The sequence below is a fragment of the Mauremys mutica genome, chromosome 7, assembly GCF_020497125.1.
Source record: "Mauremys mutica isolate MM-2020 ecotype Southern chromosome 7, ASM2049712v1, whole genome shotgun sequence".
Classification (NCBI taxonomy): Eukaryota; Metazoa; Chordata; order Testudines; family Geoemydidae; genus Mauremys; species Mauremys mutica.
The window spans coordinates 16557885-16583868 of NC_059078.1; the positions used below are offsets into that span (position 1 = coordinate 16557885).

At 41.6% G+C, this 25984-nt stretch overlaps 1 protein-coding gene across 7 annotated transcripts in view; it reads left to right on the forward strand.

Moving 5' to 3' along the window:
* GRM7 (glutamate metabotropic receptor 7) overlaps positions 1-25984 on the forward strand; it is a 790597-nt gene that overhangs the window by 641463 nt on the left and 123150 nt on the right. The gene's annotated exons all lie outside the window — the stretch shown is intronic.

Below are 25984 nucleotides of genomic sequence, written 5' to 3' on the forward strand. Positions count from 1 at the left end.
AACCAAGCATAGGTGGCCCCATTTCAGAGAATCAGGTAGGGGCCATATACCTACAGATGCAGTCTTTCTAATCGGAAACATCATTTACATGGGTATTTGCAATTATAATATATAATACAGTATCCTCTCACTGGTTTAGTGTAGAAGGACTTTGACTGGATAGCAAGAAGCCCAAAATGCATGAGTGGCAGGAAGTGGGGTTGCCCACTTCCACTTGCCGGTTCTCTGCTCACCTATCGGCTGGGCAATGGGAATAGGGCCAGCTGATTGGCTGTCAAGTGCCTCTCTCCCACACACCTTGCTTATTTAAACTAGACTTGGACTCCTCAAAAGCCTCTCTACTCTGTAGTTAGGCGCCCCACCCTTCTTCTCATTTGTTGCTGATTAGGAGCCGTGTTCCTTATGATGCTGTGGGTCTGACTGATTCCCTGATATTAGGGATCAGGAAGGAATTTTCCCGATTAGGTCAAATTGGCCTGTGCCCCAGTGAGTTTTTTGCCTTCCTTACAGCCTCCTGGCACAATTGGGTTGGAAATGATAGAATTTGGGGTCATATAATGCGGTTTAGATTATTGTCTCATTGCAACTAGAGACTAGTGTCCAGTGGGGGAAAAGGCTATGAGGGCCCCAGCTCCCGGTGGTAAGCAAAACCTGGGATTGCACGCTTGGAGCATGCAGTCATCGGGGGAGAGAAGGAGAAAGAGCCTGAAGTCTTTGCAGACTTGTGTCCCCTCCATAGGGAGGTCCTGGTGGAAGGAATCACACGTGACCTGAGTCCATGGGATAGAACAGAGAGGGAAGTCATTCAAGGAGTGAAGTAACTGCCCATGGGGTGTGATCCAACACTTTGGAATTCCAGCCATTTGGGCCTGGATGCAGTTCCTCTCTGCATCCAGCACATCCTTATTGCCTATTTGGATGCAGGCCGGCAGGTGTGCCTAGCTCAGCAGAGGCTGATCAAACCCTGGGCAAGCAATTGCAGCATGTGGCATAGACACTGCTTTACATTTTAATCTCTTCAGAGTAAAGACTGTCCCTTACTCTGTGTTTGTACAGTACTCCGTACGATGGGGCCCTGATTTCCTTGAGGACTGTTAGTGCTGAGGAAAGAGAAGAGAAAGGTCTATAATACAGCTGCATCTTCAGTAGCTTATAACAAAAAGTTTGTTGTTCTTTTTTAGGATGGCATTTTTAAAAGTGCTCAGGAGTAGCCTTGATTCTGTTCCATTGCAGTTATATTATTGATTTCAGTGGGAGCAGAGTTAAGCCAACACTGAGTACTTTTAAAAATTCCATCCTTAAACTCCATTGTGATAGTTAATGTGAAAAAATATTAAAAAGTCTGGGCTCACAGTTGGCGCTGCAGACCTCTGTTTGGAGAGACTATGCTTTGGGGCAGATCCTTGGCTGCTGTAAACTGTCCTTTCTCCATTTAAATTAACAGGGTTGTGATAATCTACAGCAGCTGAAGATTTGCCAATTTGTCTTTAATTTTATTTACCATGTCTGCAAGCTAAATAGGTGTTGACTATTTTTAAGGTGAGAGTATTAACATAGTAGTTACTAGCATCTTACTATTTTTGCACTCCTAAAAAACATGAACTGTGTGTTTTGTAAAGTGAAATTTTGAAAACCAACACATGCAAGTGTCATGGAAATTTTTTTTCGTAGGGAATTAGAAGAGAATTTATGATGCTTTCAAAGTATTATCTTGTTTTCTTACAAGACAAAAACAAAGAGTACTTAGAAGATAAGGCCAGCATATATAAGCATCAGTTGAACGATCCACAAAGTCTCACTGTATTAAGTGCATCATAGTGTTCCCCAAAGGAGTCCTTACAGCTAGTGGGTCAAAAATAATCATTTTAAAGAAATCCCTAAATGCTGATTTGCATAGTAAACCTTAGTGGTTTGAGGCAAGGCTCTGATATTGGCTATATAATGTGCATTTTAATGAGTCTCTAGTTACATATTGTAAAAGCAGCAAAGAGTCCTGTGGCACCTTATAGACTAACAGAAGTTTTGGAGCATGAGCTTTCGTGGGTGAATACCCACTTCGTCGGATGCATGTAGTGGAAATTTCCAGGGGCAGGTATATATATGCAAGCAAGAAGCAGGCCTAACCCTAACCCTAAGCCGGTTTTCACACCTCAACTGCTAGAAGAGGGCTTCATCCTCCCTGATTGAACTAACCTCGTTATCTCCAGCCTGCTTCTTGCTTGCATATATATACCTGCCCCTGGAAATTTCCACTACATGCATCCGATGAAGTGGGTATTCACCCACGAAAGCTCATGCTCCAAAACTTCTGTTAGTCTATAAGGTGCCACAGGACTCTTTGCTGCTTTTGCAGATCCAGACTAACACGGCTACCCCTCTGATAGTTACATATTGACATGACAGGCAATAACAGCCCAGAAAATAGCTGTAAAGCATCTTCAACCTGTGCTTAAAATTTGAAGGAAAGTTATTTTCCTGCCCTCTCCTTCCATTGAAATGAAGATGTCCTGTTCATATGAAAGAATTTCATTAAATGATGCACATGACACACCTACGTTTGCTTATTAATTACACAGTCTGTTACCCTTTAATGACATGGAAATCATATATTTGACCACAGTTGCTTCTATCAAACATATTGCTTGAAAGCCTAGCTTTAATAGTGGCTAGAAATTGAAGCTGTTTTTAACAGGATTTAGTAAGATGTTCAGTGGGGGTGTCTGTGTAAGGAAAGCAGAGTTAGGCCCTTTATGAACAGAGCTTTTGGTACAGTAGTATGCACTGAGAAAATGCATTTGTGGTCTAGTGGATTGCAAATGGAATTCCAAGACCTGTGTTCTGATCCTGACCTTGACTCTCCAGGCAAGTCATTTAACCTCTCTGCCCCTTAGTTTTTCTATTTATAACATGTGGAAAATAATTATTTACTAGTTTTGTAAAGTGTCTTGCAATATACAGATGGAAACCATTCTAGAAGCAAAAACTATTTACTTTTATGGGTATGGTCTAGTGGATAAAGCACTAGACTGGGACTCTGGAGATTGATGTTCTGTTCCTGCTCTGCCATTAGTTTGCTGGGTGACCTTTGGCAAATCACTGCACCTCATTTTCCCCATTGGTAAAATAGAGATAACGATCTTAACCTCCTGTGTACAGTTCTTTGAGATCTCTGGATGGAAAGTGATGTACAAGATCTAGTTTATTATACAAAAAACACAGTAAGGCCCATAATTCTTTAGCTTTGAGAATTTAATGTAAAAGATTAAATCTTCTTGGATGTATTTACTAGAACATTCTAGTGGAATTTCAACAGGCAATATTGCAATCATCATGCCATTATCTTCTCCAGATGGATGATAAAGGATGACCAAGCTATTTATTCTTATTTACTCTATTTTTGTGACCCAATGCAATAATTTGACTCGCAAATAGTGGTCTAGAAAATTGTACTCCATTATCCAGTTATGTTCTTGGATTGTTTTACATGCTGTTCTCAGCTACTTGCTGTAATGTGTAAGCCCATTTCTGTCTACTTTTCAAAGCAAATACTAAATTGACAATTCACATAGCCTTCAGCATAAAAGTAACTCGTGATTTTAGTATTCATCCATCCTCCTTTTTAGTAACTGTCTGTCACAAGCCACGCTATTTTCTCTTTTCTCTCCTTCTGTGCTGCATCAGCGGGACATGACGGCGGTGTTGATGGGAGACTATCCCCAAATGAAGTATAATTAAAATCCAATCAGCCAAACCTAATTTTCTGTGTACCAACTATAGTTGTCTTAGGGATTGATTGATTGATGAGTATAACTCAAGCAAGATAATTTAATAGTTTTAATAACACCACTGCAATCCATTTATGTCCTAGAAAAGTCAGGTACTGGGATTTCACTCTGAATTTTATATTACTTTCTTTAATGATATTTTCCTGGCCCAAGCTGATGACATGTAAAGCTAGACTTGATAGGAAAATTACTGCAATGTTGACGTTGATCTGTTTTAAAAGGGAAAACCAGGACTAAATCATTTGACTAGCAAATACTGGTCTTGAATCAATCTGGGAATTGGTGAGATAAATAGGGTGAAGTACTTTGAGTTGATGGGAACTTCAAGATGAATGCTGTCCAAATTACATGCATGCCATTTGGTACGTCTCTAGTTATTACCATTTCCACTTTAAAAAAAAAAGAAATATATTAGTTTTGGCAGACACCTTCATATTTCAACCATAAATAATAGAAAAATCTCAGTTGATGAGCAGAAATTAAAAAACCAGAAAGAACTAGATCAATCCTTTCCTGAGAGCCTGGGGCAAAGGCAGTGCCTAGCAGTACCACCGCAGGAGCACTGAAAAGGAGTTGTATTAAAATTTCTGAGTTTTATTCCTATTTTGCCATCAGCTTCCGAGGTGACTTTGACCAAGTCATTTAGGGCTCGATCCTGCAAGGTGCGGAGTATTCTGGTCCAGATCCAGAAGAGCACTTCAGCACCTCCTTAACTTTAACTTGGTGAGTAAGTACATGATCAGTCCGAATGTACTAAAGTTAAACAGGTGCTTAAATGCTTTGCCATATTGGAACCAGCTTGCAAGATGCTGAGCACTCTGGTTCCAATATGAGACAACTCTCACACTTAAAAAGTTACGCAAGTGCTTGTCTTGCTGAATTTGGGCCTATATCTCCTTGTACCTCAGTTTCTATATCTATAAATTGGGCATAACATTATCTTCCTACCTTCTCCTTAATTTACTATATGATTAAATTAATGAATGTTTGTCTAGTCATTTCAGATCCCTGGATAGAAAACAATACAGAAGTGCAAAGTGCAACTGCCTAGTGTTTGCTGTTTTAGCCTGTGTAAGGAGTAACCCAAATCTATCCTTTGATTATTTTCTATACTCATTACACTATTTTTTTCTGTTCTAGTTGTAGTGTAGAGGTTCTGAAATTAAACACAAACAAAATTTATCTAAGTTTTCCAAATCTCAAAAAATAAAATAAAAATAAAGCAATTTCTCTGTTTGAATGAAGGTTCAGTCTGACTCTTACTATCTGAGCTGATTCACGCATCCATATTCGTAAATGGCACCATTTTTTCTGCATGCAATATAAATCGTAAAATTCTGAACAGTCGCTCTGAATTTAACTGTGTGTTTATAATGGTACCAGCTAACTTGACCAGCTATTTTTAAGGGAATGTTTCATCTGCTGCCTTTATTCTCTTTTGTATCACACAGAGTATATGAATCCCATTTCGATCAGACCTCTAATACTGGGTATTTTGGTACTTGACATGTTGAGGCATGGCTGCAGACACAACTCCGTCTATTCCTCTGTCTTTCTAATATCAGATGATGTGTGCTGTATAGATCAAAAAAGGCCCAATCTTAAGTTGCAGTGCAGCGGTCACAAAAAGCCAAGCACTGTGACCTGTTGTCATTATGATGGAGTGGATTCCTCATTACAGAGTGTGTTCTCATTCATCAAAGATGCCAGTTTTCATTTTTTCAGCTGTATTTCACATAAGTTCATGACACTTAGGGACAAGCTATTTTATGGCAAAAGAGCATAAAACACTTGGGGGTTGCTCAGGCCACTTTTTGCATAGGTATGTTTGATTGTCCGAGTCACTAACCAGACAAGCTGGAAATCACTTATTTAGCTAAGCAGAATTTTAGCTGCTTGTATGTGATCAGAGAAGCATCAGGAGTGGGCAGAAGTGTAGCTTGTGCGAAATGACCGGACAAATACAAATTTTCCTGTTTGAAGCCTAAAGTGTGTGAATTATGCCAGACTTTTCCTCTGAACTTTACTAAATTACTTATCCGTTCCATTAATTTCCCCATGTATAAAAAAGGTTTAGTTGTGCTTATTTAGCTATCTCAAATGGGGTGTTTTAAAGTGACAGCTAGATAATATTTGTAAATAAGTACAGACATTCTAAATGTTATTGGGTCAAACCCCAAAGTCCTACTCAGATTTTACTCAATTATTACTGAGGCAAATACCTTTGTGTAAGTTTAGGTAACTCTTACCTGAGTCAAGACATCAGGATTTTACCCAAATATTATTACTTTTGTCATGGTTATAGGGCTAGCTCCACCTTTTGACCACGTCTCTGGTCTCTCTGAGTGCACCCCCACAGGTGTTAGGCCCGTTTTCTGAGATGGAATCCCATTCTTAGCCTGTGTGCTATGCTACAGTACTCAGAGTATCAACTGTGCTTGCCAAGCAGGCCCAAATGGACTCAGTACCTGCCATTTTCTCCTTTACGAGCTTATGAATACAGTGGGCCAAACCAGACTACTTCTTATGTTGTAATTGTTTAATTTTTACAGTAGTAATAAAGCATAACAGAAGAGAAAAAGTTTTGAAATCAGCAAAAGGCCTATACACAAGTCTATCTTACCTAGAGTCTATCCATCCTCCCCCTCTAACTTCACCCAGAATCTCAACCTCTGGATTCATCTTTGCATTCTGTTTGATTCTGAGAGGAGGTCTAAATTGAGCCCTAAGTCTTTGTTTTCCCAGACCACACTTTCGGAAACTGGCTGCCCAATGTCTGTTTGGTGAGCAAAGTAGGGTATTGAAGGTGGAACTTCGAAGCAGATGGTTCTTACATTGCATCTTTAGTGTTTGCTGGGAAGTGTACATCAGGATCAACACCCTCATTCCTGGATGCATTTGCTCTGAGATATACTGATGCATTGTACTATGTAAGAGCTATAATATTACAGGCAGCTCCAAATTCATCCAAACGTTGTCCGAGAAAGCTCTCATTTATAAATCAAATATTTTAAAGAAAGAAGATGGAACCTTGTTATTTGTGAATTAAAAGGACTGACAGAATTATTTGATTCTAGAAGTTTTTGTTGTCAGGGTTACATTCCGTGACAATTAGAATTCTGCAGCACGTGTGCCCTTCTTATAGCAAGTACTTTGTGACTAGGGTGACCAGACAGCAAGTGTGAAAAATCAAGACAAGAGGTGGGGGGGGGGTAATAGGAGCCTATATAAGAAAAAGAGCCAAAAATCAGGACTGTCCCTATAAAATCAGGACATCTGGTCACCCTATTTGTGACAAAACCAGCGTGGTGGTGCTAGTGCTAGTGAGCTTTAATGTAGCTGCAAGCTCAGTATGCATGAATTACTTTGAGATTTGCTGGATCCCCTTAATCTAGAATTCTGGCTGGAAATGTGGTAACAAGCCCTTTTCTTCCAAATATTTTTGATCTGTTGGCATTGAAAAGAGTCTCGGGTTTTGCAATGTATTGCACAGAATTGGTTTTGTATATCTCTGAATGGTGTTTACTGGGTTTGGTTTTTTTACAGGTTTTCTTATTTTTCATATCAAAGTACAGTCACAATACAGTAAAAAGTACTTTATAATGAGGGACACAGAGAGATTTTTTGCATGTTAACTATTAATCATTAGAGACTTACCTATCAAGCTGCAAATCCTAGATCGGGTATTAAGCTGTTGCCATTGTAGGGTACCACAGCTATTGATGATCTCTGTCATTACAGGTGGAAAATAAAAATTAGAACTAATCCTGAACCAAAACCTCAGCTCCCAACACCACAGAATTTTAAAGGAGGTTCAGCTTCTGACCCAGTTTCCAGAACTGAGTTTCACAGCTCTCCCATTTCTATTATGGGTTGAATTAAAATCCTAAATCCAAATATCCACAAACTTTGAGAAGGTTATTCATTGAACTAGGTATTCTGATGTGAAATTCACAAGCTGAGACTCATCTCTAATAAATATTCTATTGAAACATGTACTAATCATGCAGCTATTTTATAATGGAAAAAACAGAACTACTATAGACAAATTACTTGCCTGTGGTCAAATAACTGGTCAGTAGTAGAAGTGGAAATAGAAACTCTTCTAGTCACTACATCACACTCTCTTAAAAAGAAAATAGTAAATGATTTAATCAACATACAGACCATTTCTGATATCAGTTGCTCAAAGATAACTCTGCAACATTAAAGTACTCTGCTAGAGGTTTGAAGGTAATCTATGTGATAATTAAACAGCAATCCTTCAGTCTTTACTCAGGCAACACTCCAACTGAAATCAGGGGGAATGTCGTTTGATTAAAGAGTTCAGTTTTGGATCCGTAGCAGGCTGTCATTTTCCCTGCATGATGCTGAAATTTTGTATTTAAATATCTTTCAAATTAAATGCAATAGTCTCTCTTTTGAGCAGCTGGTGCAATCAGAACTGTTTTTTAAAAAAATAAAAAGCTAAGATGCATGTTCACATGTTAGATAGGTATGCAGTTGGGTACATATTCAGCTGTAAGCAAACGACATGACTTATTGAGGGGCCTAGGGGTAAACTTTTCCCAGAACATATTTGTCATGTGTTGATGAGGGGAAGATATGACTGCAAAACAATGAACGGCTAATAGAGAAAACGGATTGTTTTTATTCATTTTTAAATGGATGCACTGGATTCTGAACTTAAGTCCAGGAGATAGGAATGCAGCATACAGCGCTCCACTTGGGATCTTCAGGTAATTTTCTGTATGGGTGTGTTTCATCAGAGAATCATGAGGTTAAAAGGCATTCCCCTTTTGCTTATGTTGTTTTGTTTGTGGGTTTTGTTGGAATGGATTGTGTTTTGGTCAATGTAGTCCTGATGGAAGGTGCTGAAAAGACAATGGGAAGTTAGGCCCTGGTCCAGCAAAGCAACTTAATCATGGAGCAGTCCCATTATCTAAAATGAGATATCCTGGTCTATAAGTTAAGCATATGCTTAAGTGCTTGCCGGTTAGGAGCCAAAATATTTCTGTTTATCTACAGAACAGTGCAAGACTTACCACCGACATTATTATTTATTTGTATTATCATAGCCCCAGTCATGAACCAGGACCCCATTGTGCCTGGCACTGTACAAAAAAGACAGTTCCTGACCAAAGAGGTCACAATCTACGTGCAGTCCCTGAAGGGACCATCTGTAGGGTATGAAGGTATTTGATGTTCCATGCCTGTTTAATTATTCGTCTGTTTTCTGAGATTGCCAGCAAGGTTAGTGGTTAGTGCTGGCTTTGCTGCTATGGTTGGACACCTTGGGAACAGTAATTAGATATCATTTTCAGCCTCGCTTATTTGGCAGTGGCTCCATTATCTGCATCTTCATTTGATGACCTACAAAAATTTAGTTGTTAATCCCATCCTAGTCCCCAATATTTGAGTATCTGTATAAATCTTGGGGATTTATGGGAGAAGAAAGGATAAAGGAAAATTTTATTAAGAAATTTGATTTATATAACAATGTCAGATGGAGGATGAGAAAATATGTAATGTGAGGTAGGGGTTAGAATTTTGCCTCAGCTAAAATTTCTGTGTTTTAAAATCTTTCCCTTTTTACGGTTTTTGTCTTATCTACATTACAGTAATGCAATTTGGGAGTGTGGGGAGTCATCAAAACCCCAAACCAGAAAATTGTCAGGAAGAAAATTAAATTGTCACCCAAACAACCTCATTTCTGTCCTATAGTGTCACCATGAAAGAAGTGAAAAAAACTCTAATCCATCTTTAAAAATAAGTGTAATCTCATCTGGAGCACAAACAGTGAAATGGTTTAGTCATGACTGTAATGTTATTGCATGGGCAGAGTTAAATTGTTTGTGTGGCTTAGCGGTTCATTTCCATACCTGACACACACTAATGGATATATACATGTGTATATCATATATATACATATATACATGTATATACATATATATACATATATACATATAGACGTAAAAGAAATCTATATGTATACACACACACACATACACCTATATATATAAAAACCTGACAACACCACCAAAAACATTTTAGTCAAACCCAAACAATTATTTTTTGGGAGGGGGTATGCAGCCAGTGAATTAAAGAAATCATTTATTCACACAGTTCTCACACACACAGCAAAAAATGTTCAAAGAAGCCCTTAGCCAAGAACTTACCACGAAGTAAGAAGATCATTAAGAGTAGAAATAAATACAGTGTAGAAATAAAGGTGATATTTAGGCTATGTCTACACTTAAACCATTACAGTATCACAGTGGTGTTGGAACTCCTGAAGTGCTTCAGTACAGACGCTTACTACAGTGACGATAGGGGTGCAGAGTACTCCTATCGCTGTGGGTAATCCACTTCCCCAAGAGACAGTGGTTAGGGTAACGGAAGAATTCAATCCCCTGAGCTGGTTCAAATGGTTACAGTTTTAGTAAAAAAAAAACCCTCTGGAGAAATATTTCTGTCTTTCCCACAGAGGTGAAATTTCCCACAAAATTGTATAAAATGTCTGATTATTATTTTATAATATTATATCTTTTGCCTTCATGTTCACAGAGAGGAATGGGGAAACAAGTGCCAGAAAGCAGCATTGTCTAAGGGAAGAAGAAGAAATCACAAAAAGATGTTTGTATCTTGACCAGACAAAGCAATTAACTAATTAGAGACATGACATAACAATAAAACCAGGGAGTACTGAATACAAAATTCTGGAGTGAGTGACAAAAGTGTGTGTCAAGTCTTCAGTCAATATAGTTTTATTATCTATTTCAAAACAGGAAAGGTACTGAAAGATAAAAGAGAGGGCAATAAAATAACGCCCAACGTTTGCCTTCATTTTAGCTCTAGCAAAATTCACAGAGGACTATTATGAGGACACCTTGCACCTTGAAATGATGATACGGTGTGAGAGATGCAAAGAAGGTTAGGGGAACTAAGGGCCAGGTTCTTTACTGCTTCATACCACATGTGATCACTTGCACCTATGCAAAATGGTTTTCAAATGCCACCATTCTCATCTAGTGAACTGCCACACCCACTTAGCACAGATGTGAATGGCATCTCCACCTGTGAGCCAGTGGAAAATCAGGTCCTAAAGCTGTGTAATTTGCGGGAGCAGGGACCATCTTTCTTTTTCTGTGTTTCTACAGTGCCTAGTGCAATGGGGGTCCTGGTCCATAAGTCAGGCTCCCAGGTGCTACTACAGTACAAATAATAGTGTCACCTAAAGAAACGTAGTGACCCCAAAATATTGTAGACACTGTAATTCCGGAGTCACCTAAGAATATGGAGCCTGATCATAGAATCATAGAAGATTAGGGTTGGAAGAGACCGCAGGAGGTCATCTTGTCCAACCCCCTGCTCAAAACAGAACCAATCCCAACTAAATCGTCCCAGCCAGGGCTTTGTCAAGCTGGGCCTTAAAAACCTCTAAGGATGAAGATTCCACCACCTCCCTAGGTAGCCCATTTCAGTGCTTCACCACCCTCCTAGTGAAATAGTTTTTTTCTAATATCCAACCTACACCTCCCCCATGGCAACTTGAGACCATTGCTCCTTGTTCTGTCATCTGCCACTGCTGAGAACAGCCTAGATCCATCCTCTTTGGAACCCCCCTTCAGGTAGTTGAAGGCTGCTATCAAATCCCCCCTCACTCTTCTCTTCTGCAGACTAAATAAGCCCAGTTCCCTCAGCCTTTCCTCATAAGTCATGTGCCTCAGTCCTGGATTGTCTGTGCACTGCTGTATTGCTCTCCCAGCAGATGTCTGGGTGATTGAAGTCCTCCATGAGAACCAGGGCCTGTGATCTGGAAACTTCTGTTAGTTGTCCAAAGAAAGCCTTGTCTACCTCATCCTCCTGGTCTGGTGGTCTATAGCAGATGCCCACCACAACATCACTCTGGTTGCTCTCACTTCTAAACTTGACCCAAAGACTCTCCAATAGCTTTTCTCCAGTTTCATACTGGAGCTCTGAGCAATCATTCTGCTCTTACATATAGTGCAACTCCTCCACCTTTTCTCCCTGCTTGTCCTTCCTGAACGGTTTATATCCCTCCACGACAGTGCTCCAGTCATGTGAGTTACCTCACCAAGTTTCTGTTATTCCAATCTGTTGATCCTGGAAACCCTTCAGGGCATACTACTTTATTCATGTATGTCCCAGTAATAAGTATATTAAATTTCAGGCCCTGAGTGTGAGGTGTTGAGCACTATTAGAATAGTAGTAGGTAAAGCTATGTATCAGCTGAATATTACTGACACTAGCATCCATGTAATCTGACTAGTTCACCCAGTGGTTTCATGTAGATGTTGAAAAGGAACATGGAGAGAACTGAGCCTTGCTAGATTCACCAAGGAAAATTTTCTGTCACCTCTTGAGTCAGGTGGAATGCAAATCACTAATAAGGTACCCATCTGTTTGAATCTCTTGTGATTTAATAGATGTGTCAAGGAAAGTCTGGGCAATCAAGCGAAGGGGCTGAAAGGTCCATCCATAAAGGCTGGCAACAAAGTGGAGAGAAAAACAGTGTCAGACAAGATCCACAGCCCAAGAGAAGTGAATAAGAAATACTGTGAATTAGTAATGCTTTCATTAAACAAGAATAAACATGCTGGCTAAGAAAAAATCCTGACCACAACATTAAAGTTTCTCAGGAAATTAAGGGAGATAAATTGTTCCTTCAGAATCACATTCAAAATAGAAAAAGACGCTGTGAAAGAAAATCCAGCAGTCAATTGCAGAATTCATGATCGGATTTCTAATGGTATAATCAATACTCTTTTGGAATATAATAGCAGTGCCCAGAGCTCTGCTGGTGCCCACTGGAGTTCTAGAAAACATTTTATCTTAACACAGAAATGTTCTTACAGGAAGTAGTGATCAACTTAGACACTGTATCTTGTTTCTGTTGCTTGGGAAGCATTAGTTAATGTCAGGTTTCAGAGTAGCAGCCGTGTTAGTCTGTATCTGCAAAAAGAACAGGAGTACTTGTGGCACCTTAAAGACTAACAAATTTATTTTAGCATGAGCTTTCGTCAGCTGCAGCTCACTTCTTCGGATGCATAGAATGGAACATAGAATGTGTTCCATTCTATGCATCCGAAGAAGTGAGCTGCAGCTCACGAAAGCTCATTAGTTAATGTGTCACACTCTCGGCCATTGTCAATAGTATTCTAAGGGGTATTTTAAAAGTAGCCAGATTTAGACTTCTGATTTAAAACAAAAAGCAGGAAAAAAATGAGAGAAGGACACAGCTGCATCCTTAACTCATTCAGTTGTGCCTGGTTTTAGAAGCATATAGAAATATTCTGTAAGGTTAGACACTGGCTTTCTGTTAAACCAGTGTAAATACAGACTAACTCCACTGAAGCCCAGTGTGCTGAGAGCATCCTTGTCAATCCTACTTAAGAACTAGGGTGTAATTTGAGGATAGAGTGAAATAGTTGAATTTGAATGCATTTTCTCTGTATACTGAAGCCATAAAGCTATTAACAGGATGGTGTTATGATCTGGTGGGACCTATTCCTTGCTGCATGTTTCAGTTTGCAGAATCATCAAATGTCTTGACTTTTAGGAGCCGTAGGAGGGACCGTGTAACAGGAGAGTGAGCACGATTCATCTCTCTTATCTTGAAACAGGGCAGGGGTGAAAGTAACTTAAGGGACTTACCAGTATGCAAGGCCAGGGTCCTGAGCAGAGACCGGTATGCAGGGCCTCAACCAGAAGGGGCGGAGCCTTTGAATCTCTGGGCTTCCAGCAGCTACCCCAGGGCTCCAGCAACGGGGCTCTGGTGGTGATTTAAAGGGCCGGGGTAAATGTCTGTCCATTGTGAACTATACAATACACAATATTCATATGACCAGCCCGAGAGAGAAAGTGTCCCTTCCCCCATCTGGCCAGGACTATGTGGATCACCATTTGCTGACCTGCCTTAACTCGCAGACCTAGATAATGTACTTTTCAGCATATATATGCTCACATCATTTTCCATACATACATCTTGAAATGACCTCTGACATATAGGCTTTCACTAGAGACCTTACATGACATTTTTTGGTGGACTAGTATGTAACTACCAGACCCAGGGGATTCCTATAAACCTTATGTATCCCTGTGCCCCCTGCCAGTTGTCCAAAACTGGTCACTGAGTCATACTCTGCCTCCTCCCTACTCCCTTTGTGATTCTGTTCACCCTAGGGGTGAACCATCCGTGTGCTCCCCTGAGCTTAGGGATGATGATTATTCATGGTCCTTGTGCGGGTGCATAAAGTGTGCAGAAGGCTCTTTGTTCCCCCAGTCATCTACATAGAGCTAGGGAGAATACAGCCTTAAAGGTGAAAATCCTAGCTTACCTGTAATAGCAACTGTCCACCTCTATCTGCCTGCTGTGTTCTCGTCATCAGTCAAAGTTTTGACACTTGCCAGCATTCTGCTCTTTAAGTGAACTCTAGTACCAGCCTACTCACCAGACTAGAACAGGAAGAATAAGAGTGCAATGAACGACTGAATATATTCATGACTGAAGAAAAACCTGCCGCCTTAAGTGTCTGGTTTTGTCACCCTGCTGTTAACTGGGATTTTATCTGTACTGCAGTCCACCTGGAGACGTAGATCATTTTATATATATATAGATATATATATATATATATATAGATATATATATATATATATATAGATATAGATATATATAGATATATAGATATATAGATAATAGATAATAGATATAATACATTATACAATACATTATAGATATAATATGATCTAAATGGAAATTATTTGTTCTTTTAATGTAAAGACTGATTCTAAACACTAGCAGGAATAGTTATATGGGACTGTCCTCTCTCAGGTGCTATAATATCTTCTAAGAGTATTATACTTTTTAAAAGAAGCTTACGTATTTTAAAGCTGCTTTTTAAAAATATATATTTTAAAGGGCTACAAAATAAGGGAGAACAACTTGTACTTTAGGGCACATCAGTTCATCAGTAACTTTATTCCTATACTGCTGCGCTTACTGGAGCCATTTTTAGTTACCTTGAAAATGTCTCCCAGGTGTAACTACATACATACATATATATTTACATACACAACCAAATTCCAACCTCACCTGCACCCGCTCCATCCCACGATAGCCATTAACAACAATGAAATTTAAAATCAGTTGGAGATGGGTACATTGAACACCTTTGGAGATCAAGCTCTTAAATTGTAGAAAATAATCAAGGTCTTGATGCTGCAACCTGATCCACACAGGCAGGTCCTCTCATCCACACAGAATCCCACTGAAGTCATGGTGTGTCTGCATAGGGGCAGCACCCTGCCAATCCAGTTCAGATTCCAGGACTGGAATCTCACATAGTTATTCTTCAGTCTTCTCACAGAAACCAGGAAAGGATTAATACAGTTGTCTTACAACCACCACACTTTCAAATATAGTCTGTCCCTTGCTATTGTAAAAAAAAAAAAAGGAACTTTAAAAGCCTTTTTAAAGTTAACCTACACATTCTTATAACTTTCAGTGATACTCTTCTATGATTTCTTGAGAACTCTGCAATCCTGAGCTGATTAGGCACAATCAGAAATCTCCAAGATTTAAATCTGTAAATCTCCCATTCCTCTATAACTGTTTTCAGTTAGTCCTATGCAGACAGTGACGTTAAAATAAAATAACAACAAAAAGAAAACCCCTTTTAGTTGCAATGCATAGGGATGTTAGTGGTGCAGATTTGCATCTTTTCCTAGGTAGGTTGGTTTATTTTCTTGTTGTGATCTATTTAATAAAAGAAAGTTTAGTTTAGATATTGCAATTGAATATATTGACTGTGTACTGTTGACATATGCTTAGCTTAAAACCATTATCATTTTAAAGACCAGGATTTAGAAATTAATTAGAAGACATTAATGGCTAAGCCCTAGGAGCTAAATCATGTAAATATTATCATCTGTAAGGCTGAATATACAAAAACTGTTTGAACTGCTGACTTTGTAACTGGAGTCTGCAACCAATCTGTAAGGTAGTAATAAAGCTGAGAACAGTCCTCAACAATTGTTTTCCAGTATGTCCATAAAAATTATGGCATAGTTGGTAAACCCAAAAGATGGAAAGTGGTTATTTTTTCTAGCAGAGTATATTAACACTAAAGTAATTATTTCTGAACTGATTTTTATGTTAAACATTGTGTGAAATAATGTTGTTTGGTACAAGTATCTCATAATACAAATGTTCACGTTGAAGAGGAAAAAAGGAATGTTTATATTATATACATATAGTAACAGTTGTTTTATTCATTAAAATGGACAATTAGGACAACGTCTTGTCCACAGTGAGCATAATTAGAATACATATTGGAAATTGATTAAATAAATCTTAATTTTGAGCCTTTCTGAAATAGGGGATGGGCAGAAGTTTAGGGAGAATGGGATTATGAATTCGAGATAACCCAGAACCAAAATGGACTTTCCACTGTAGGGAAAATAATTCATTAGGAAGTATGGTCTTGCAGTTAAGACCTTGAACTGGGACTCAAGAGCAGAGTTCAGATCCCAGCCTGGTCACAGGTTTCCTGTGTGACATTGGGCAAGCCGTCTCATTTCTCTGTGCTTCAGTTTTGGCCTCTCAGCAAAAGCTATATGAGTGGAAGCTTGATCACCTTTGCTGTTCATTTGTTTCAAATCTAATTGCTGATGTGTCTTTCCTATCAATTAGCTTGTCATCAGCAGCAGAGTGGGGCCTGAAAGAAATAATACTCAACAGTTAAAAATGCAGTGGAAGCCTCCACCTCTTCAAAACATGAAAAGAAACAATCTAGCCCTGCAGGCCTTATGCAAGCAAAACTCCCATTGACTCTGATGGGTGTTTGGCCTGAATAAGGGGTTCCAAGGGATGGCAAATAAAAGAAATAATGACATTTCTTTGTAACAGTGAAATGAAAAGCTTTTTCCCTGGCCAAGACACAGTTTTTGTGTTTCTCCGGTAACAACTGAGATGCTCTCTCTAACAACTAACCCCCTCGCATTGCTTACCCTGCTTTTGACTTTAGCAGTGTCGTTAACTGAAACAAGAGAAGCAAAACCTTGAGTTTTGGTTATGTCAGGTAAGTGAAGGAAGAACAGATTTAAAAAATATTTTGTTTTTAAAAAGACTGTCCATTTTTAAATTATAAGGGTCAGGGCCGCCCGGGGGGGGCAAGAGGGGCAATTTGCCCCAGGCCCCACAGGGGCCCCCACCAGAGTTTTTCGGGGCCCCTGGAGCGGGGTCCCTCACTCGCTCCGGGGGGCCCGGAAAACTCTTGTGAGGCCGGGCGCAGGAGCTTCTTACGCTCCCGGTCTTCGCCGGTGGGGGGTCCTTGCGCTCCGGGGCGGAAGGACCCCCCGCTGGCGAATTGCTGCCGAAGACAGAGCGGGACCCGCCGCCGAGTTCAGCTCGGTCTTCGGCGGTAATTCGGCGGCGGGGGGCCCTTCCCTTCCGGGACCCGCTTCCGAAGTGCCCCGAAGACCCGCGGCGGGGGCCCCCCTCTGCCGAATTACCGCCGAAGACCGGGCTGCGGGTCTTTGGGGCACTTCGGCGGCGGGTCCCAGAAGGGAAGGGCCCCCCCGGCGCCGAAGACCCCGGGCCCCCGGAATCCTCTGGGCGGCCCTGATAAGGGTCCTTGAATACTGTTTAGTTTCTCAACCAAAGTGATTTTTTAAATAGCATTTCAGTTCACCTCTTTAAAAAAAAGTCTTAAAAGCACATGTGTTTAGGTGAACTGTTTTGAAAATACTGCATCTTACCTGGGTAGGATCCTATTTGCAGTGAATAAAAAATATTAGAAGTGTGGCATAAAAAGAGCTACCAGTTTTGTAAACAACATAAGTGCAAGCAGTAATCAAATATTATTTGACAAATGGAAATTACTGTGGCAACAGAATTCTCTTTCAGATGCAGGATTTCAAAACCAAAATTAGATTCAAGGCAGTTGAGAGAATAAATAATAATAATAATAAACCAAGGCATAATTTGCCATCTCTTGGAAAACAAACTGATAACCTTAGAAATACCTAAGACCTAATGTATAGACAATATGTAGTCTGTAAACAAACATTTTGTTGTTGTTTGGGTTTCTTTAAAAAGTTATAAACCAATAATTTATTTTAAAGACAAAAATGTCTCAGATATGTTCTTTTCTTTGTGGGGAGAGTGTCTTTAGTTACAATCAGATCGGTAATCTCACTATGCCAGACTTCTCTGTCAGGTGGCTTATCTGAGAGGCAGTGTTTCATTATTAATTTTTTAGCCAGAAGCGACAGAACACTAGCAAATCTTTGAGGCCAATGATATAGAGCTATCATGGTGTATACCTAGTCAACAAATAAAGGACTTTCTATAATTTTGCCTGATCAGCTGTTTATCTCTTTACACACAGTCAGGGGCGGCTCTAGCAATTTCGCCGCCCCAAGCACGGCGGCACTCTACGGGGGGCGCTCTGGCGGTCGCCGGTCCCGCGGCTCTGGTGGACCTCCCGCAGACGTGCCTGCGGAGGGTCCGCTGGTCCCGCGGCTCTGGTGGAGCATCTGCAGGCACGCCTGTGGGAGGTCCACCGGAGCCGCGGGACCAGCGGACCCTCTGCAGGCACGCCTGCGGGAGGTCCACCAGAGCCGCCTGCCGCCCTCCCGGTGACCGCCAGAGCGCCCCCCGCAGAGTGCCGCCCCAAGCACGTGCTTGGCATGCTGGGGCCTGGAGCCGGCCCTGCACACAGTATATGTACAAAATGAGATACCTTGAGGCTGTCTCAAATATCAGGCCATGCTATTGAATACTTTTGAGAATATGGAAATTCACCTATTATAAGCTTATAATAGAAGAAAAGTATGATAATGCATTAAGGATTCAGTTGTATGGCTCCTTGAGATTTTGGCACATAGAAAATTAGTACAAGTCCCTCAACTACTGCAGATTAGGTTACAACAGAAATATGAGATCAATGAAACTCTCTATGGTAGTTAGAACAGGGAAGATGGGAATCAGAACTTGTAAATTCTGTTGCACAACTTTCTTGTTGTGCAACCTTAAATAAGTTAGCTTGAGATCTCTCCTTCTCAGTCTACCTAAGTATTAAATGGTTATAATACAACCAAAATGGCGTATAACTATGTGAAGCTTAAGACAGACCACATCTCCTCTATTCTTTATCATAGTTTTCATTGCTCTTTTAGGTTCTTTTTTTATGGGGTCTTGGCTTTTATGTGATTTGTAGAGTTAAAAATCCTGCACCATTTCAACTTCTTATCATAGGAGTTGGAACTAGGGATACTGGGGGTGATGCCGAACCTCCTGGCTTGAAGGAATTCAGTGTGCATCGGGGGCGGATAGAGCAAGGCAAGGAAAATGTAACTGTTTCATGTACCAGCTGGCCTTGCAATCCTTCGGTAGGCAGGGGCTGCAAGCTGCAATCGGGAAAGGGGACTTGGCAAGGATGCAAACTATGCAAATAGAACATAACAAGGAAAGCTCATAGTCACCACCCTGCACTTTAAGCGGGGGTGGGGTGCTTTCTGGCTGGCCGGGAGATCAGGCCAATGCTTTCTGGCTAGTGGGATGAGGGTAGACATACAGCTGCTGGAAAAGTAGTCAGAGTGGTGGATGACTCACCACCTAGGAATGAGGAGTTATAAGCATCAGCATGGGTTTGGCCTCTCCTCTCATTTCACTTGGAGCAAGCTGAGTATCTCCTGGGAGGGGGAGGGAGCAAGGCATGGGACAATTAAGGGGGGTGGGAGGGAAGAGGGACAGAGCAAGGCAAGGAAAATGTACCTGTTTCATGGCTGTGTGCTGCTTGCTGCTCACTTGCCTATATCTTTGCTGAAAAGGGGACAGGCACAGGCAGGGCAGCCCCAAGGGAGCCCGTGGGCTGGAAGGAAACCCAAGACAAACAGTATTGCGGCAGGGGCAAGGGGGCTCACAAGTATGTGGACTGCTACTGCTCAGGGTGGTGTGTTTAATAACCCAAGGCATAACCCAGGGCAGCCTCATGGACTAAGGGAGGCTTAGTAAATGATCACAGGAAAGTGTCGTGCACTCAGGTGAGCTGGCTGTGTGCATTGATGGGGTGGTTAGCTAAGATGTGCAGCAAATGGTCAGTGACCTTGTTTCTGAGATTTTCTCCACAGCATTACAAAGCTTCAAAGGGCGCAAGGTCACCTAAAAAACCAGGATGTTTTCTTCCACCTAAGGGAAGGGATGGCAGTAATGCTGATCCCGGGGGTGAGTGTAATGTAAGCCACACAGAGGTTGGGGAAATGGGTTGCAGAGGTGGTATCTGGGCTTACAGCCTGGCAAAGGGTGGCCGTTGCAGGGGCCACAGCCAGGTGCCCCTGTATGTTTGGGGACATGTCATAAGCAGTTTCCATTCAGGGCAGCAACACAAATTGGAATAAGGTGGCATCCCACACTGTGGTTCAATGGCATAACACCAAGAGCACCAGGGGTTTGTTCATACCACAACCATCCCGAAAAGGGCCCCAGGTACATAAAATGCTGGGCATTTAGTAAGGGTGGTTGTTTAAGATGCCTACCGCCGGCAATTTTATTTTGACAAGGCTATGCCCATGGGCTGTTCAGTATCCTGTGCAGCTTTTCAGAAATTTAGCACAATGTTTCATTGGGCACTGGTGCAGTCAGTGGGACTAAACCAAATAGTGCATTATTTGCACAAGTTTTGTTCGCAGGGTGAGCTGGGTCAAATGAGTGTTTTCACCTGTTGAACACAGTTCACAGCCTGGCTAAATAGTTGGGGAAACCCCTAGCGAAGGACAAAACAGAAGGCTCTTTCATGACATTAACCTATCTGGGCTTTGAGCTGAACTTTGCTTGCAGGGTTGTTGCCCGAGGGCTGGCTTTTTGTCCCCGGCTGGCAGCAGCAACGGCTGGCATAGCCAAACCACACAATTACATACGAGTCACTACACAGATGTAATAAGATTTGTGGGTGTGGAAAAGCTTTCGAAGTCAATTTAAGAGGGTATCATTGTGGAGGTACAAATGGTTATTAATTTGGGTCTAATATACGGGTGTGCCGTTGTGCGATAACATGGCAGTGGTACAGGTTATCAATCGTCAAAGTTCCAGAGCGCACAGGATTGGAAAGTTGGTAAGGGCATTTGTTCTCCAATGCTTAACCTTCAACATCTGTTTTTTGGTTTTTTTCTTCCAAGCACGTTCCGGGCATGGATAATGGCATAGCAGATGCCTTGTCTCATTTCCAGTTTGCCGCAGGCTCTCTGGAACTTCGAAATGTCATGTTTGGCAAAATGCAGATCTTTGGCTCCAGCTTACAAGTTGTTTGTTTTGTTTTCTTTTAAGGAGTCTTGTCAATACAAGGATCCAGAGACTGGGTTGCCTATGTGGCCCTCCGTTAAGGGCGGTTGCTGCAGTACCAGGTCAAGGACAACGCCGCTGCTGGTGTCCCTTGACAATCACACATGGGACAATGGGTTCTTTCTCCCCAGTAGGGCTGCTAGCCAAGAGGCCATTTGCAGATGTCTGGGAACCCGGCGGGGTTGGGGGGAGGCAGCCAAGCAAATGGCTGGTGCCTCCTGGTGGCAGATGTTCAGTGCAGGTACTCCATAGGGAGGGCAGCCAGTGACCAGATAAATGGCCTGGTAAAGGACTTAGAAGGAGGTACTGGATAAAGAAACAGAATGGGGGAGGGAGTTTGGGGACTCCCATCACCGGTACGGCAGGGAGCCAGCCCCTCCCACCCCACACACACATACACCTTCTCATAGCCCTTCTTAAGCCTTTGCAAGGCTAGTGGATGGTAAGGTCCAAGCCATGGGCTGGATGGGGGTCCTGGATGGAAACAAAGGGCTGGGGAAGCCCCAGAGAATGGATTTGAATAAGCATGGATTTGCCTGCACTGTACACTTTATCTCCCGGGTAGTCCCAGACATCTATATAATAAAGTTGCTGCCCGATTAAAACCCATAACAACTCTCCTGTCCTTTTGCAGTATACCCAGACAATGACTGCACCAGAACTAAATGTGAGGCAGAATGTGTGTGGTTTTACCCAAAGAAGGACAGCTCTGCTTTGTGGTTGGGGGGGGGAGGAGAGAGGAAGAAGGTCAGAAATTGCTGCAAAAAGTGCTCGGTGGAATGTGCATAAAGGTACAAAACCTGGGTGGGGCAAGTCTCTATGTGAAAGCAGCAAGAAAGCCAGCACCCACCCTTCCTCCCCTAGCAGCCAGCAAGTGGAGGTGAATGGCATGCTGGGTTAGGATCTGCTGTGGGCATTACTCTTGTTGCCCTTTTTAAAGGGGGGCTGGGAAGGAATTTTTCCCACACCACCAGAATTGGCTTTGGTGGAGTGTGTTTTTTTCACCTTCCTCACAGTGGGTGTGAGGATGGACCTTTTCTGGTGTAATATTGGGCAGCGCCCAGATAGGGGGATAAGTGGGACAATTTTCCCCAGGTCCTGGGCCCCGTAGGGGCCCCATGAGCCCTGGCCCAGCAGCGGTCCGGGTCTTCGGCGGCATTTCAGCAGCGGGGGGCCCTTCAGTGCTGCCGAAGACACGGCGCAACTGAAGGGCCCCTGCCACCGAAATGCTGCCAAAGACCCCGACCGCCACCGGGTGAGTATAAGCGCCGCAGCTCCCCCGCTTTGCCCCAGGCCCCCTGAATCCTCTGGGCGGCCCTGATATTGGGCGGATGTTCAGTGCAGGTACTCCATAGGGAGGGCAGCCAGTGACCAGATAAATGTCCTGGTAAAGGATTTAAAAGGAGGTACTGGATAAAGAAACAGAACAGGGGCGGGGGTTCGGGGACTCCCATGACTGGTATGGCAGGGAGCCAACCCCCCGCCCCCGTTCTCATAGCCCTCCTTAAGCCTCTTGAGAGGCTGGCGGATAGTAAAGTCTACACCATGGGTCGGCTGTGGGACCTGGATGGAAACAAAGTGGGGCTGGTGGAAGCCCCAGTGAATTGATTTGAATAAGCATGGATTTGCATGCACTGTACACTTTATCTGCCGGGTAGTCCCAGACATCTATAAAATAAAGTTGCGGCCTGATTAAAACCCATAACAAGTCTCCTGTCCTTCTTGCAGTATACCCAGACAATTAAAAATCCTGTCCCATTTCAACTTCTTATCATAGGTGCTGGAACTAGGGATACTGGGGGTGCTGCCAAAGCTCCTGGCTTGAAGTGGTTTCTGTCATATACAGTGTTTACAGTTTGGTTCAATGGCTCTCAGCACCGCCATAATACAAATTGTTCCAGCACCTCTTGCTTCTTATATTTCCCTCTTGCTTCCTTTTCCTTCTGAAACAATTCATTCTGCCCCCTCAGCATGTAATGTAGACACTCACCACTTTACTCCAATTTATGTAATTTACACCACCACTTACATCGTCTGGCAATTTGGCCCAAAGAATGTAAGTGACTTGCCTCAGTTGCTCTGATAAATTGGTGGCAGATTGGGATTAGAACTCCATAGTTCCTGGCGCCTAGTGCCCGGCTTTTCAGTGAGACCTCATCATCATAATTAAATAATTGTATTTATTCATTTAAGCTACTGGAGTCAATATCCCTTTGGTTTCTATAAATTATGCACCTTTAACTCAGCAGAGCATGAAAGAAGAACTCGTGGGTCTTTTTTCTTCCAATATAAGTTGTGTATATTGAAGATTAATGAAGTTTCTAATACAGTGCCAGACCCTTGGAATATGTATTATTGTGGGATTATTTTTCTAACATTCTCAGGAGTGTCCCTTGGTAGCATAGCAAGAAGATTAAACATTTTGAGCAGCATGTGACTTTATTTATTTTTTTAAATATATGAAATGAATTTGGTAATTTAATTCAAAATCGGTCCTGGCTCAAAGTATGACCTAATCCTTCATTTAAGACTTGCAAACCTAGACTTCCTATATATATTAATAGTTACAAAAAGCTAACTCATGGGCTTTAAGGTCAGAAAGGACCATCATGATCATCTAGTCTGACCTCCTGCACATTGCAGGCCACAGAACCTCACCTACCCATTCTTATAATACACCCCTAACCTGGTGTCTGGCTGAGTTATTGAAGTCCTTAAATCATGATTTAAAGACTTAAAAGTTATAGAGAATCCACAATTTACACTAGTTTAAACCTGCAAGTGCCCCACTCTCATGCTGCAGAGGAAGGCAGAAAAATAAACAAACCTATAACCCAGGGTCTCTGCAAATCTAACCAGGGGAAAATTCCTTCCTGACTCCAAATATGGTGATCAGTTAGACCCTGTGCATGCGGGCAAGACCCCCCAGCTAGACACCTTGGAAAGAATAATCTTCAGTAACTCAGAGCCCTCTCCCAGCTAGTGGCACATTACTGGCCATTGGAGGTATTTGCTGCTAGCTGTCACATCACGCTATCCCCTCCATAAACTTATCAAGCTCAGTCTTGAAGCCATTTAGGCTTTTTGCCACCACTGTTCCCTTGGAAGGCTTGTTCCAGAACTTCATTCCCCTGATGGTTAGAAGCATTTCTCTAATTTCAAACCTAAGCTTGTTGATGGCCAATTTATATCCATTTGTTCTTGTGTCCACATAGGCGCTTAACTTAAATAATTCCTCTCCCTCCCTGATATTTATCCCTCTGATTTATTTATAGAGAACAATCATATCTCCCCTCAGCCTTCTCTAGGTTAGGCTAAACAAGCTAAGCTCTTTGAGTCTCCTCTCATAAGGTAGGTTTTCCATCCCAGTAGCCCTTCACTGCACCTGTTCCAATTTGAATTAATCTTTCTTAAACATGGGAGACCAGAACTACACACACTATTCCAGGTGAGGTTTCGCCGGTGCCTTGTGTAATTGTACTAGCACTTCTCTGTCTACTGGAAATATCTTGTCTGGTGCGTCATAGGACTGCATTAGCCTTTTTGATGGCTGCATCACACTGGTGGTTCATAGTCATCCTTTGATCAACCAATACACCCAGATTTTTCTCCTCCTCTGTCACATCCAACTGATACATCCCTAGCTTATAGCAAGAATTCTAATAGCTAGTCCCTAAATGCATGATTGCACTATTAAATTTCATCCCATTTCTATAATTCCAGTTTACAAAATCATCCAGACAGTCTTGCATGATATTCTGGTCCTCCTCAGTATTGGCAATACCTCCCAACTTTGTGCCATCCACAAATTTTATAAGCACACTCCCACTTTTTGTGCCAATTTCAGTAATAAAAATGTTAAATTCATGAGTTCTTAGAGATCTTCTTTTATAGAAAAAACAGTAGAGAGAGATGTGTTTGATATTAACTATACAATGTTATCAGGGTACTGTTTTTTAACCATATCTATATCCATTCTAATAGACTCATTATTCTTTGGAACCAGCTTTCTTTCCTAGCTAAAGAAGACAGTGGAGCTTCTCTGGATTTACCTTGTGGCAACTAAGATCAGAATCTGGCCTGATAAATTCACATTATGTCTGTTAGGACCTATAAAGTGGTTGATTCTGGTTCTACTTTGGCATATTTTGAAGATGTCTAGAGTTCTCATCTTGTCTAGTACTTGAATCCTTTGTTTACCATCCCAGAGACATGGAAGAGTGCAAGAGTAGAGAGTGCAAGTAAGGAAATCAAATGGGAATTACCATTAATTTAAGAAGAATTTTTTTATGATTTTAGTGCCCAGAAGTATGCATGATGCCTCTCAAACATAGAAGAAAATGTCACTTAAATGAAATGTTAGCTAGCTATTATCTGTTCTTTTATCACTGATAAATGTTTCTCATGGACTCTTTCAAACTCTGGTTCTTATAGGATTGATAGAATTGGAGAGAGTGCTACATTTCCACTGGTTCCATTCCCACTTTTTCCTTATGAAGTACATGTCTTTCATCTCATTCAAAATGTTATCATCACTGCCAGCATTTCTCATGAACTGGATGTATCTGGTGTTCTAGTTTTAGTAAGAAATGAAATCAAGCCCCAAGTTGTAGATGCATGTCATATAGTCGTTTTATGGTATTGCTGCATTCCATTAAACCATGACATATTCCTATTAATTTTCATAACAATGGCTTCCTATACCTTCTGAAGGTGTTGTGCTCCTAATGTCTCTCTATAATATCTCTATTTTCCCATATGATGTATATTGTAATGAGATTGTTGTTAATAAAAATAGTAAATTACAGTAGTAATTGCAATCATGCAGGCAGAA